General features: G+C 45.3%; 1 protein-coding gene across 1 annotated transcript in view; it reads right to left on the bottom strand.

The window, feature by feature from the left end:
• Pag1 (phosphoprotein membrane anchor with glycosphingolipid microdomains 1) overlaps nt 1-15,884 on the bottom strand; it is a 168,254-nt gene that overhangs the window by 92,627 nt on the left and 59,743 nt on the right. Inside the window, exon 2 of the mRNA XM_051158289.1 lies at nt 3,772-3,829. The gene's annotated coding sequence lies outside the window, so the exon portion shown is untranslated. The remainder of the gene's footprint in view (nt 1-3,771; nt 3,830-15,884) is intronic.

Below are 15,884 nucleotides of genomic sequence, written 5' to 3'. Positions count from 1 at the left end.
ACTACAAAGCCACTTCAGAAGGTCCAGGCTCTTGCCTGCAATTAGTGTGAATGGAAAATGAATCCCATTATTTCTCCCTGCTCCTCAAGTACGCAGCTCATCACTGTGTCAACTGTGGCTTCTCATGAACCGACATCAGCGTTGCTTTGCAGTAAGAGCCCACACCTCCCTGGGAAGTAATGATTTTACCTTCTCAGAGCTGGGGAGAGGAAACGCACCTGAACACGTGAGGCATGCTTCCAAAGCACGGGCAGCTAGAAGTCGAAATATGGGTCAGGGCAATTTAAATGTTTACTCCCGAATTCAACGTCATGGAAATGGCCACCATCATCAACAGAGGTGGTAAAGACACAGGTGGAACCCACTTCCCAGGTGGAAATAGTGCCCGATTTCAAGTTCAGAAAGGATTCAGCCAATACTTTAGCACTGATGTCATCAAAAGAGCCAAAGAGACCTTGAGTGGGTTTTGGTGGTACTTCCTTAAGCACAGGCATGATAAGGAAAAAGAGAAACCAAAGTGACGTTGTTAAGAAATAAGATGCTTATGTGAGGTCAGAAAAAAACAAAAACGAAAATGAAAAACAGCTTCAGGTCAATTTCTTTTCACAAATGGTATTTCTTTATTAGTGTCAGAGATGCTTTCATCAAAAGAGACTTGAGTATCATAGGTACCAAGAGAGGACTAAAATCTTGCCTTCAGGAAGGCATATACAGTGGATAGCTGCAAGGGTGTGGCTAGGGATGCTGCTAAGGCGCAAGGTACCAAAAGAGGACTAAAATCTTGCCTTCAGGAAGGCATATACAGTGGATAGCTGCAAGGGTGTGGCTAGGGATGCTGCTAAGGAGCAAGGTACCAAGAGAGGACTAAAATCTTGCCTTCAGGAAAGCATATACAGTGGATAGCGGCAAGGGTGTGGCTAGGGATGCTGCTAAGGAGCAAGGTACCAAGAGAGGACTAAAATCTTGCCTTCAGGAAGGCATATACAGTGGATAGTTGCAAGGGTGTGGCTAGGGATGCTGCTAAGGAGCAAGGTACCAAGAGAGGACTAAAATCTTGCCTTCAGGAAAGCATTATACAGTGGATAGCGGCAAGGGTGTGGCTAGGGATGCTGCTAAGGAGCAAGGTACCAAGAGAGGACTAAAATCTTGCCTTCAGGAAGGCATATACAGTGGATAGCTGCAAGGGTGTGGCTAGGGATGCTGCTAAGGAACTGTATGGATCCTGTGGTACCTAGAGGATCAGGGGAGCTTCTCGGGGGAGATAGAAATGGAGGTGCTCTAGAATTAGTGAAGAAATAAGGGGCCAGAGCATCCTCAGAAGTGAGAACAGACAGCCCAGACAACAGCATGCTTGTCTTAAAGGGCGTGGCATTCTAGAACATGCCAAGAAATCCAGCCTTGGAGCTGGCACATGCCTTTAATCCCAGCACTTTGGGAGGCAAAGGCAGGCAGATCTTTTAGTTCGAGGCCAGCCTGGGCTATAAAATGAGTTTCAGGACAACCAAGGGCTACACAGAGAAACCCTGTCTTGAAAAATCAAAAAGAAAGTAATCCAGCCCCACGGAGCAAGGAACATGTTGAAGGGGTGCCCAGGACTGGACCACTGGGCTCCATAGCCAGGCGTCTGGGCCAGTTCTTCAGGTTACAAAGGCGCAGAGGTCACCGTGTGGGAATCAGGAGCAGGGACCCCAGTGGGGGAGAGTCTCTTGGAAAGGAGCTACAGACATTGATTTCAGATCTGATCTGTACATACATGTATAAGCGCATATGTGAAGGTCAGGAGCAAAGCACCGGCTGGCAGCAGCAGAGGAGATAAGGTCAGAAAGACAATGAGTATTAGTGACAGCAGGTATGTGACCCACTAAGCACCAGTTCCTGAAAACTTCAGCATTATTATCTTAGATCCAGCATCTGGTGTGGACTGAATGGGGAGGAGCCCATGGCTGGGCAGAGACTCCTGGCTTGAGGAACTGGGTCAACAGGGATGCCATTAATTGGACTATTGATTCCAGAGAAGCAATCAGCCGCAAGCAAAAGAGGAGGGAGGCAGGTCGGGGAGGCACTTTCACTGTATACCTGGTCATTTGGAGAGCTGCCTGAGACACATAAATAGGGATTATCAGAGGACTGGGGACAGGAATTTGATACAACAGAGAGAAAACTGCAAATTCACATTAATTTAGAAAGAAAAACAAATGACAAGCAGAGAAGTATGTTCACAGTAAAAGCTTGAGAGTCAGACCATGGACACAAAAGGAGCAGACAGTGCTTGGCAGACACTGCGGTGCGGGCGGGGGGGGGGGTGAGTGCACCAAGGTTGCATCTGATGCCTATTCCAAAATGCACCCTTTCCTCCATTAAGCCTTACCGTTGCCGTGCCTGCAAAGCGCTCTGCACTTCAGGTCACCGCTAACCGGGTAAGGCTCTAGTGGAAACAGAGTGCTATAGAGAAAGTGTTTAATCCCCCGAATCAGGATTCTTGTCAAATGTTGGGAGATCAGAGGAAGGCGTTTGTGGAGTGCGGAAAATCAAAGCTCTTGACGCAGATTCTTTAGCCTTCATTAACGAACAGAGAGCAACTGTTTCTCAGATCTGCGGTTGTACCGGGAATGACTCAGGCCTCAAACTACAATGACCCAGCTTTCCAAACAGCAAAGACTTAACTCAGAATTTCTCAAAATGTATAAGAAAAGATTTAATTAAAAGACAGCGGCTTAATTTGACCAAGTTTTGCAAGAGATTGGGAAAACCCAGACCAGATGAACACTTGCCTCTGTGAGCACAGAGGAAGGAGATAATGGTATGTAATGGGATTGGGTCAGGGAGGCCAGGACACTCGAGAGTTCTGAATCTTCTAAATGGGGTGAAAATGACACTTCAATGTCCAGGATTCATTGTTAAAAGTGATAATCTTGTAGCAACCTAATTGCTAAAAATCACATTTAGAACGTCTTTGAGTTGACTTGTCATTTGCGTGACTCTGGATTTGATTCTGTGAACATGCTGGCCCCAGCTTGGGTCACTTGGGGATTTCTGTTGTAACAGTTATGAAGACTGATCATGGTCACAGTGAATGTGGCCTCAGGGTTCTGATGACAGCAGTGCAAGAGAGAGCTGCATACTCAGTTCATCTCAAGATGAAGAAAGAGACTGAGACAGGGTGGGGCTGGCATTCTGTAGAGGTCAGGAGTGAGCCTGGCACTCAGCCATGCCTCATGGCATAGGCACTGTGCTTGCTGGTGTCTTGGTCTCATGTCTTTGAAAAGGAAATGTCCCATATGCTGATGGCCTGGTGGACAGCTGGTGGAGCTTTTGAGAGGTGACTGAATTATTAGGGCTGGATGGATTAAGCAGTAATGAGGTCACTGTGAATGGGCCCTATAGGGTGTGGGAGGCAGAGAAAGGGGGCTCTTGGGGGTGCCTCTAAAGGGTCCTTACACACTTCCTCTCTGGCTCTCTGCTGTCTGACGACTAGGAGGGAGCAGCTTGGCCCACCATGCCCTCCAGTCTGTGTCACTGTAGGCCAAAAGTGATGAAGCTTCTGGCTCAACAGCGACCCCAAAACAGCCTCATCATCCTATTGCTTCCAGGAATATGCTAGAACAACACAAGCAGCAGCCTATGTGGTCGAGCATTCATTCTGTGACACGCGCACAACCCTGGGTCCTCAAGCGAGGAACTGGTGCCTGGGCACCGAGCTGTGCTAGTAGCAAGCTTGAGTGGATCAATATTAGAGACAATACTGTAGATAAGTAAATACCCTGAGCTCACCTCTTCCCAGCTCTGAAGTTGTGTTCCACTGTTGAAATCAGAGAAGGTTCAGTGTGTTCTAGGAAGGAACAAGAGGAAAAGTTCTCAGCATTTCTTATTGGACTGAAGCTGTAAAAATTAAGAATAAAAAATTATTACCTTATCTTTTACTTATTAAGTATTATGCAGTAAGGAAGGAAACTGCTCAATACACTTTGAGCTGCAGCATTTTAACACTACATAGAAAGGGGTCCTAAAAGGCAGAGGGTAAAATGTGCTCTTCAAAGACCCGCAGTCTGGGCAGAGAGGTGGAGCTGTGTTTATGAGCACTGTTGCTCTTGCAGAGGGCCTGAGCTCAGTTCTAAGCACTGACACTATGTGCCCTGGACTCACAACTGTCTGTAACTTCAGTTCCCAGCGATCAAGCAGATGCACTCTTATGGCCTTCATGAACACCAGGTCTGTACATGTTACATGTATGTATTATATATATGTGTATATATACACACTACACATATATGCAGGCAAAATACTCATACACAGAGAAAGTAACTCATATCTAAAAAGAAAAACTCAGTGCTGCATAGTATTATTTATATAAGATATATATACACATGAACATATAACTATTTACGTGAGCAAATAGAAATGATGCCTCAAACACATGTGGTATTTAGTTATGTCTATGCCTTTTGATTCGTTGCCTCCTTCCTTAGGTTCCCTACAGATTCCTATAGTAGCAATGAGTTATTGTCATAACCACCAGATCCGTGATGGGCAAAGTACCACACATCCAAACAAAAAGAACTGTGTGCTGAGGGGGCCGGGGAGACAGAGACAGAGACACAGATAGACAGAGAGACAGAGACACACACACAGAGAGACAGAGACACAGAGACAGAGGCAGGAAGACAGACAGACATGGAGAGAGGAGCAGAAAGAGACAGACAGATGGACACATATACACATGGAGGTGTGATGAACAGACAGATAGACAGACAGACAGACACACACACACATGGAAGGGTAGTGGATGGGACAGACAGACAGACACACACACACAGAGGGGGAGGACAGAGGCAGAGAGACAGAGAGAGGGGAGCAGAAAGAGACAGACAAACCTACACACACACATGGAGGGGTGATGGACAGACAGACAGACACACACACACACACATACACACACACACACACACACAGAGAGAGAGAGAGAGAGAGAGAGGAAGAGAGAGAGAGAGAGAGAGAGAGAGAGAGAGAGAGAGAGAGAGAGAGAGAGAGAGAGAGAGAGAGAGAGAGAGAGAGAGAGATATGAAAGGGTAGAGACCCATGTGTTAATTAATTGCTAGCATGGATCTTCCTATTCTATTTTATCCCTTCAGATTGAAATTCACTATATTTTAACACAGTGCCTTATGCTTAAAGTAAGATTTTTATCACTTATAAAGATCCCTTCCTGAAAAGAAGAGGTGTGACTAGAATTTGAGAAATTTAATCTCAAATCTAAAATTCTGCTTTTGTAGGATGGTTCTTAGGCAGACTCCTTAAGTCTGTGGCAGGGAGAGTAAGGAAGAAACTGGAGGCTATTGGAAATTGCTTGGAAGATGAACACTAAGGTAAAACAGCGCCTCTTCTAGCTTTTAATATGTTTCTGCTTTGGTAAAGCTTAAAAAGAGAAAGAAGGAATTACTCCTTAGAAAGAAATGATGAGGAAGCCAATGTTGGAGAGGGCAAGGAGAAGCAGTGGTGCTCTGTGAGGGACGGGTGCTCCTGCCGAGAGCTGCCCAGGTGAGACTCCCTGGGATCAGCAAGGTCAGAGCTTGCTACCACATCCTAATCTAAAGATCCCTGGCCTTGTGGTCTAAGAGCCCTTGGATGTGTGTACTAAGAGAAAAGAAGGTGCTAGAAACTGCTCAGCAGGAGAAGAGGCCAGAGAAGGCAGCAAGCCCTGTCTGCTGAAGTACAGGCAGCAGCCACCTGCTGGGGGAAACACCCAACCTAGAACTACTCAGGGTCACAACTGAGCAATACCGTGGGTTCTGGAAGGTTTCCACACCATAGGAAAAAAACCACTATTTCAAAAGGAGGGCAGATCTCAAGCTCTGAAGACAGCATCGGAAATGTGAACTTGGGAATGCTGCCTATGCAAAGTGGAGATGGCTCAGGGAGCCTCACCAGCTGACTGACACAGAGCAGACCCTCCCACCTCACCCTGCTTCCTCCCCACTGTCTCCCTTGAGCTGCCCTGTCCACTGTCCCCTCACAGGTTCTGGCCTAGGGGTGTGGAAACACATTACCAACTTAATCCCACATGTCCAGGTCTCCTTAAAGAAAAGTACCCAACAGGTACACTCAATTTTATAAAACATAATCCAAGCACTCAGGGAGGCAAAGGCAGGCAGATTTCTGGTCTACAAAGTGAGGACAGAGAAACACTGTCTAAAAAAAAAAACCCACAAAAACAAAAACAAAGCACATGCAACTTTCTTCAAAACAAGCCACATTTTAGGATACAAGGCAATCCTTAACTATTATAGGAATATTGAAATAACATTCTGTATGCCATCTCACCACATTAGAATAAAGCAAGATATCAACAGTAAGAAAAACTACAGAAAACACACAAAGTCACAGGCATCAAACCATACACTACTGGATAATGAATGGGTCACTGAAGAAATCAAGAAGGAAATAATGAATTCTCTAGAACTTGAATAAATACCAAAATCAATGGGACATAATGAAGGCAGTTCTTAGCAAGTGTACAGCACTAAGTGCCTACATCAAAATTTTTGAGAGGTCTCACACAACTGACTGAGGCTCCACAGGGGCTTGGTAAAACAGGGACAACCCAAACCCAAAGCAGTAGATGGGAAGAAATAATGAAGATCAGAGTAGAAATTAGTGAAATAGAAACAAACAAAAGACAATACAAAGAGTGGATGAAATGAACAGTTAGTTCTTTTAATAGACAAACATGATTGATAATCAAATTACCTAAGAGAGAATACCCAATAGCAACAAAAGTTACACGGGTAAAAACAGCCTCCCTAGCAAAAGAAACCTACTAACATCAACAAAACCTCAATCGAAATGGCAGGAATATTCTACACACACACACACACACACACACACACACACACACACACACACACACACACACACACACAATTAATATGGACGCACAGATGTCCAATGATAGCTAAAGAAATCCTGAACAAAAAGAATACAGCAGGAAATAGCATGCCCAATTTCAAGTAATACTACAGAACCATAGTAATAAAAATAGCATGGTGCTGGCACAAAAGCAGACATATAGGTCATGGAAAAGAATAGAGGACCCACATATAAGTCCACACAATTACAGTCACATAAATTAGACAGTGATGCCAAAAATAGGTAATATCTTCAACAAATCTAGACATCACCATGTTGTTAAAAGAATGAAACCAGATCACTATAGTTCATCTTACACAAAACTCAACTCCAAGTAGATCACAGACCTCAATGTAAGGCTGGAGGAAAGTGTAGGCAATATCCTTCAACACTGAGGCATAGGCTAGGATTTTCTCAACAGGACTCTAGTAGCACAGGAGATAAAACCAACTCCTGACAAGTGGAATCTCATGAAACTGAAAAGCCTCTGTATAGCAAAGGAAATGAATAATTGAATGAGGAGGCGGCCCACAGAATGGAAGAAATATTTTCCCAGTTATATATCTGATGGAGGGTTAGTAACTGGGAAACGTGAGGAACTCAAATAAACAAAGTCTAAAATGCAAATGATCCAAATTTAAAAACAGGTGATGGAGCTAGACAAGTTCTCCTATGAAGAAATACAAAAGACCTGGAAACACTTAGAAAGAGTTCCACATCCATAGCATGAGGGGGAATATAGATTAAAACTACTTTAAGATTTCATCTCATCCCAGCCAGAGCGGTCATCATAAAGGACCTAAACAAAAATGATGGATTTGAGGAAAGGGACCCTTTATACACTTCTGATGGCCATGGGAACCAGCATGGCCATGTTGGAAATCAGTCGGGGGGTGGGGGTTCCTCAAAAACTGAAAACAGAACTACTGCATGGTCCTCCCATAGCACCCCTAGAACAGAGACACTTGCTCATCTGTGCTCACTGATGCTCTATTCACAACAGCTAGAAAACAGAATCAGGCTTCACGTCCAACTGGTGAATAGACAATGAAAACGTAGCATATATTCAGAACAGAATTTAATTCAGCTATAAAAATAAAATTATGAAAATTTCAGGCAAATGGGCAAAACTGGAAAAATTATACTAAGTGGGGTAAGTGGGGCCCAGAAAGACAAATGCTACATGCATGTTCTTTCCCATATGTGGGTCCTATCCTTGACCTTTTAGTTTGGTGTACCTCCAGAAACCAGGAAACCAGAAAGGGACAGTAGGAAGAATTTTCACTCAAGGGAAGCAGGTGTGTGTGTGTGTGTGTGTGTGTGTGTGTGATGTGTGTGTGTGTGTGTGTGTGTGTTGTGGCAGCTATTTAGGAAAATCCTGGGGGTGGGGGTGGGAAGGTTTAATCAGGCAGTAGGTGGAGGATGAGGAGATAAGTAGATGAAAGGGGAGGACTAATCAAATGAACTGGGCATGAAAGCTACATGGAAACCTATTGGCTTTATTTATGTTAGCTGGCAGGCAACTCCCTGGGGTCTACCTGCCTCCACCATGCTGTGCTTACACGTGTGCACTGCTGAACACAGCTTTAACATGGGCCTGGGGATCTGACGTCAGGTTGTTATGCTTGCGTGGCAGGCACTCTACCCTCTGAGTCATCTTCCTAGCTCCCAGATCGTTCCTTAAAGAAGCCAAACAACTAGTGTAGAAACGAGGGATCTTATAAAACACTTGCCAGGAAGCTGGGAGCTAGAGCTTTATAAAGACTAGCAGATCTTTGTACCTAAAGGGCCGTACAGCGCACTATAATCTCACCCCATTTCCATCCACGGCCTGCCTCCGTGTTTTCAATACTCTCCTTCTCTGTTCAGAGCCCAGTGAAGGAATAACCTATACACACTAGTATACAATTTATGCTCAAATACGACTTTTCAATGTATATGCTTTTGGCAATAAGGCTGGATAGTTTTGTTTTGAGGGGGCTAGGGACTAGTAACTTAAAAAAATTATTTAATTTTATTTTATGTGCATTGGTGTGGGTGTGTCAGATCCCTTGGAACTGGAGTTTCAGACAGTTGTGAGCTGCCATGTGGGTGCTGGGAATTGAACTTGGGTCCTTTGGAAGAGAAGAGAGTGCTCTTAACTACTGAGCCATCACTCCAGCCTGGGATTAGTAACTTTTAACCCAATATATGACAGCCAAAAATGTTTCCAGTCTTTGACAAGTGTCGCACATAAGACAAAGTCGCCCCAAATTGAGAATGAGTAGTTAGTTACCCACTACTTTTCTCCTGATGTCATATGTGAGCGGGGCCCTCAGAGAGGGCTCAGATACACAGGAGCAAGAAGTAAGCAGTGTGCACTTAGCCTCACAGTCAGCTGGGAGGTCAGAGGTCTGAGTGCCTGCGGCATCTGGTGCTTCCTGTCGAAGTAAAGCTTGCTTGATACTCTGAAAGGTAATGACCTAGTGCATGGTAAGGATGCAACGGAACGCAAAACACTTTGGAGTGCGCTAAAGGTGAACGTGGCTCCACCTTCTCTGACACCAGTACCAGTCTCCTTCATCTTTAGTGGCCAAAATTCCTGGCTTATTGTCCTTAGGAGCAACTAGCAGGATGGATTGTTAGTGCGATGACTTAGGTCATTGTTATCCTAAAGCCACACAGCTGTTTTCATGGTGGGAGGACTAGAAGAGTAAGAGGCCAGGCTAGAACTGCTAAATGCTAACCGGCTGCATCTCTGTGTTGCGTCCTAAGAGAGCAGAGCGATGCTCCCAAGCCCAGAACATGAGGCTGGTCGGATCCTCCCTTTAACTAGCAACCTTCCTGACATCATTTATGGAGACGAGGTACAGAAAGTTTTGAATGGAGTTCAATGTTGGTCTTTTTTTTTCTCTCTCTCTCTCTCTCTTAATCTTCAAAGGGCCTGGTAGGCTCAACAGTTCTTACCGAACACAACATTTTTTTAGATTCAAACAAGTCCTAAAGCAAGGGGTGTTCCTTAGCCTTCTCTGTTCACAAAGGGTGAGAGGAGCTTTAAAATATACATGTTGACACACGCCTTTTCCTAAGGGGTTTCCTAATTGGTTTTCCTAATTGATCCTATTCTAATCTAATCCCATCTCAGCAACTATTCAAGTATTTTAAGTATCTCCATATACCTGTCACTGTGGAACCTGGAATTTTGATGTTGAGCAAAAGAGACTAATTTTCATGCCCTCACGAAGCTTGGTGGAAGAGAAGTTGAGCTATCCACCTGACAGAGTGGCTGTGATGCTCACTGAAGAAATCAAAAGGTTAGGGGCACATGGGGGGGTGGATATGACAGTGAGTGTGGGAGTTGGGAAAGACTTCACTGACGAAGTGCTGGCTGAGAGGTCATGACACATGCTGGAATGAGAGGCCAGCTGGTATGAGAAGGAGAAGGAAGGATTTGAGGTCTGAAGTGGCTGTGAGTTATCTAGCAGAAACAGTTCTTTGAGGGAGGGAAGGTTCATTTGGCCTATGGTTTCAGAGGGATTTCAGCTCATCATGGGGTGGGGAGGCAGGAGCTAGGGTAGTGGTTCCTCTTTTGGTAGAATGTGAAGTAGAGCAGCTGTTCACACTGGGGGATCAGGGGAAAGCAGAGAGCTGAACTGTGGCCAGAGCCTGGCTACACCTCAAAGGCCTGTGCCCATTACCCTATTTCTAGCCACCAGGCTCCACCCCCTTAAACACTCCACCACCTCCCAAAACAGGACTTGAGCTGTTGAACAAGCTCTCCAATATGAGACACTCAGATTCAACCTGACAATGGGACTAGCTTGTGGAGGACGAGGGCGGAGGAGTGAACCAGCAGCAAGCTGGCTACTGCAGTGAACTTGGGCCCTGTTAGCATGGCGGTGTAGCCTCTACCTCTCTGCCCTACTAGCAGAAGGGAGGTGACGGAATCAGAAGAGGGTGACTGGAGGATGGGAGCTTTGCCAGGTGAGTTTAAAGAAGAAAGTGAGCAGGTTTAAGCAAGGACTTGAGGCTGGCCACAAAAGAGTAATATTAATGAGACACCATGCAGTCTAATCCAGGAAGCAGGAAAGGGCTGCGGGAGCAACAGAGAGTGAAGGATCACCAAGCAGGGCAGGGCTAAGTCAGTCAGTGAGTAAGGTAAGTAACTGTAAGTAAGATGGGGGGGGGGGAGGGTAACAGAGAGAGGGACTCGGGAGAAAATGGCTTAGATACTTCCTATTCAAAATACAGTTTTTAAGCCAGCAGCTTCAGCAACACCTAGGAGCTTTTTAGAAATACAGGGCTCAGACCCATAGGATCTGCAATTTTAATACTGTTCCAGGTGATTCAAGTGCTCAGTACATCTGGGGAAGAACTAACTGTCTCAATCACTGTCATATCCAAGCCAAGGTGGATGAATCTGTATTTGCACAGAAACAGTAACACGCTGTCAGATGGCGTGTGAGCAGGTTTCAGAGGTGATGCCTTCCTGAAGCCTCTTTCTCAGAGTTAGCTCCAATGGCTCATTTGAGTTTTTTTGAACTTCAGTCTGTCTGTCTCACATCCTCAGTCTGCAGGCCTTATACCTTTATAGCAGTCGGCAGACATCAGCCTAGCCCTCCTACCATTGCCTTTCCTCCCTGGCTGGACATGGAGGGCATCCTTTACTTGCTGGGACCACAGTCTAAATAAGCTCCTCCCTTCTCCTTTATCCATTTGTAAGGGGTAGCTGGATGTGCAGTGCCCTCATTCCTGCCTGCACAGCTCTGCATGCTCAGAGATGGAGTAAGAGGCATCAGTGCAGAGTCTATGGAACTGTCATCTATGGCTTTTTAAGAAGTTTAGCTGTCCAATTCAATAATCATTTATGGTCTCACATCTTCTGTAATATTAGGAGGCTGTCTTCACACTTTATTGTTAATTTTATGTATATATAAAGAGGAAAACAACAGCTGCGTGTGGCATTACAGAATGAAAGATGAGGCTGAGCCTAATTAATGGAGGCTTTGTCTTCAGAGCAGCTTTATTCCTAACAAGAAGTGTGACATTTTATCAACCCAGACACAACATCCTGCGCAAAGGCAATAGAAAACAAGTGCAAAGCCTCTCATTCTTTGTTTTTTTTGTTTTGTTTTTTGTTTTTTGTTTTTGTTTTTTTCCTGAGGCAGGCATGCTTTCAGGAGCTGTCACACCATCAGGTTTCTTGTGGTTGGTGACTGCGATCAGTTCTGAGGCCCTGCAATTTCAGACATCACGCTGCATTGTCCCACCCATCTGCACCTCAGACAGTGCACACAAGGCCTGCGTGGGAGCCATGCTACCTTTACCCTGCAGTAGGAGACCTGAAGTCTGCAAGGTGAACTGATGTAGCCTATCAGTGGTAGGGCCAAGTTTCAAACCAGTGCATCCGATTTCACAGTGATCCTCCAACAGATGCATGTCTGGTCGCTGAAGGCATGGTGTATACAGCTTTCTCGGCATGGCTGTACTATTATGTACATGTGATCATCACTAAATGCCATATGTGCTCACGTGAGTCAGGGAGGCTTAAATGAACGGTCTCTAATTTCACTATTAGTCGATATTTGGCTGGGAAACTCTCAAGTGGATAGGAGCATGATTTAGGCCTATGATGGTTCAGTTGTTGCTAGTTAGGATAAATCAATCAACTGAGCCATCCTAGCATCACTGCTAACCAGTGATACAGCTATAGCAAACCGGCTTATCACCATGGGTACCAGAACCTTGTCTCCAGCTGCTTGCTTGCCTGGCCCTCAGAAGCAAATCCAACTCTGCTCCTTTGATCTCTTCCTCCACCAAGGAAGCTGAGTGCTCAGGCTAAGTCAGCAGACATATATGCACAGAGGAAAGAGAACCGGGCCGAGCCTTCCTCTGTGAAGCTTGGGGCTTTCCTCCGCTGTATCATTCACCACCCTGCAATTCATTGTCCAGTTCTCCCCACACTGCTTCACACGGGGAATGGGAGGCGACTGATGGGCCATGGGCCTGGGCAGGAAACACCGGGAGCATTTAATGAACCTGCAAGGATACACTACGGGTTGTGACACCAAGTCAAGCCAAGGCACCTGCACAATCACAGGGCTAAGATTTGGGGATGATGAAATAGTTCTTTTAAAGTCAGTGAGGCTAGAGTCAATCAGTCAACAACAAAAGCAGCTCAGGAACTGACCTTTCCACTCCCAGCTCTTACCAGGAAGAAATCTTGCTTTTACACCAAAAATATAGGGTCACCTTTTTAGCTTCCCAGACATTAAAAGCAAAAGAAGGTGTATGAATACAAATATTCTTAAGGCCCATATAAATATATGCTGCCTGTTTTGTTTTAATGCACCCAGTGTATGAATGGCATGTATCATACCTTAGTATTCATTTATTTGTTACTGTCTCTCTCTATATATATTTCTCTGTCTTCAGCTGTCAAGTCTGGTGAGCTGGGAACAAATCTCTGCAGTGCTTTCTGGCATGCATGTGGAACTGCTATGCATAATTAGACATTAAAGAGTGTCTGAGAGAGATAATTATGAAGAGTGAGGACTGCTGATTCCATGGGAGGCACACGTGGGGAAAGGCCCCTGTCTGTCTTCTCTGAAATGTCATAGAACCATCGGGTTAACAGACACTTGTGCACAGCGATCTGCAGAACTAAGTAAGTGTTGTGTGGTCTGTGGACCAGCAGTACCAACACTGCTCGGGACACCTTGACAGGGAAACAGCCCCCTCCCAGCAGCCACAGCCCACACCTACTATGTCAGGATCTGCAACTTTACAAGACACGCAGGTTATGTCTATGCACAGGGGGTCTCGGAAGCACATACTCAGGGCCCATCCAGTTCAACTGCTTCATTTTACAAGTGATGAGGTCTCAAGCCCAGACAGGGCTAACCTGCCCTTCCGTGGGACTCCAGCATCCAGAGCCCAGCACTGTGTAGTCTCCAGCTCACTCCACAGTCCTCTTCCTCACATGACCCTATTATGGGATGCTGGAATTTAAGATGTGAATAAGCAACACTCGATGGCATACAGGGAACCATGCCAGACTGCTCGCATTGGCTTATCAAGGGTTCTGTATTCTTTCTCTGAAGATGTGATTTTGCGTCTTCATGTGAGCTTGTGTACATGTGAGTGCAGGTGCCTATGGAATCAGACAAGGGCATTGCGTTTCTGGGAGCCAGGGTTACAGGCAGTCATAAGCTGTCTGACATGGATGCTGGGAGCTGAACTCTGGTCCTCTGCAAGAATGCTCTTAACAACTGAGCCATCTCTTTCCCTGACACTCATTTTCTTCCAATGCCCTAAATACATTTACAAGGTGGTGGGGATGGAGACTGAGCAGAACATTTCTCAGGAGGAAGGGTGAGTGAGCACACTGCTGACACATGGAACTGGACACCCTTCTTTGGGAGTGAGCTCAAAATCTCCATATTTCTACATATCTTTGGTCCAGTGATGTAGCCCTGAGCACTGTTCTCTGACCGTACTCTTTACTTTATTACCTACTTTACAGTCACAGCTTACACTTGGCTGTGCCTTGGCATTCTAGAGCGCAGCCAACTTGCCAAACACTCACGGATGTACATTGTAAACAAGATTAGAATTACTTACAATCCCAGAAGCCAACCTACCTCCCTTCTTCCTTTCCTTCTTTTTTCCGAGACAGGGTTTCTCTGTGTAGCCTCGGATGTCCTGGACTTACTTTGTAGACCTGGTTGGCCTTGAACTCATGAAGATCTGCCAGCCTCTGCCTCCCTGATGCTGAATTAAAGGCGTGCACCACCATGTGCAGCTGATGTGTCAGTTTTCTAAGGTATGTCCTAAAGCACTGTCCCCCATACCCTGCCAGTCTGGTTATTACATATTTCCTAAGGCCAACTTGGAAACATTAATTTCTAAGTAGGAGAACTTGATTATAGTTATTTCCCCTGAGATCTTAGCTGTGACAGTAGCCAGAACGTAAAGGGTAGTCAATAATATTCAGATTACATCAGTGTTGCACCACTGATATTTTAAAAGGCTGAAAAGGACAGAGGGCTCTGTAATCAGGCTGCTTCGCAGACATCTGTCTTCACTCACAAGTGAATAGGAACCCATCCCTCCAAACATATGGCAACTCTTCCGGAAAAACATTCATCTCTCCAGGTATGAAGAGATTGTGTTTTTGTCCGTGACCAACATTTTGTCTACCAATTTAGAAATCAGAAAAACACATGTTGCTGTGCTGTGCTGAAGGAAGCATGGCTTAAAAACCACAAGAGAGGAGTTAATCAATAACTCATGATGAGGGAAGAATATTAAGCTGTTGCTGAAAGTAAAACACTAAGAATCACCGGAGATGCGGGCAAATTGATCCGTGTTTTCCAGCTTCCTAAACAAACCACAATTTTTTTCCTGCGGGCCATGGGGCCCCTGCTCACCTGGTTCTCTCGTGAGTTGGAGCTCTTGTGTTCTACCTGGACCTGATCCCCACCTGCCCGGTTCAAACCAGCATTTCTGCTCTCCTCAGCCAGAATCTGAGGCCTAATTTTTGTGTGCGCAAAAAAAAAATAAAATAAATAAAATAAAATAAAAATAAAAATAAAAACTAAGTCTCTGGACTACAGAGCGTTTTAGACTATATAGACTATTTTGATCTTCCTCTTCATTGCTTCATGCCTTCTGGTGCTTACAACATCCACTGTCCACTTCTCAGTCTCCTCTCTACAACAGCCCAAATTACCACTGCTTACAAGAGTGCCCATGTGCACACACATCCGATACATGTCCACACAAGACACACATATGTACGTATATACAAGCATACATGCATAAACACATATACACAAACCTGCCCACATGCACACACATGCACACCTCCCCCTCCCCCCGCAACCTCAGAGGAAGCAGGGAAGGTAAAGAAAATAGAAGGAAGAGGCCTCTGCCTTCTCTGCATGGGTTTCCTACCCTCACAGGCCTATGAAGAAATAGAGAGAAGTGGAAAGGAGACC

The sequence above is a fragment of the Acomys russatus genome, chromosome 2 (assembly GCF_903995435.1).
Source record: "Acomys russatus chromosome 2, mAcoRus1.1, whole genome shotgun sequence".
In the NCBI taxonomy this organism is placed as follows: Eukaryota; Metazoa; Chordata; class Mammalia; order Rodentia; family Muridae; genus Acomys; species Acomys russatus.
The sequence above is the reverse complement of the archived record's forward strand: the minus strand, read 5'-3'. Positions and strand labels throughout refer to the sequence as shown.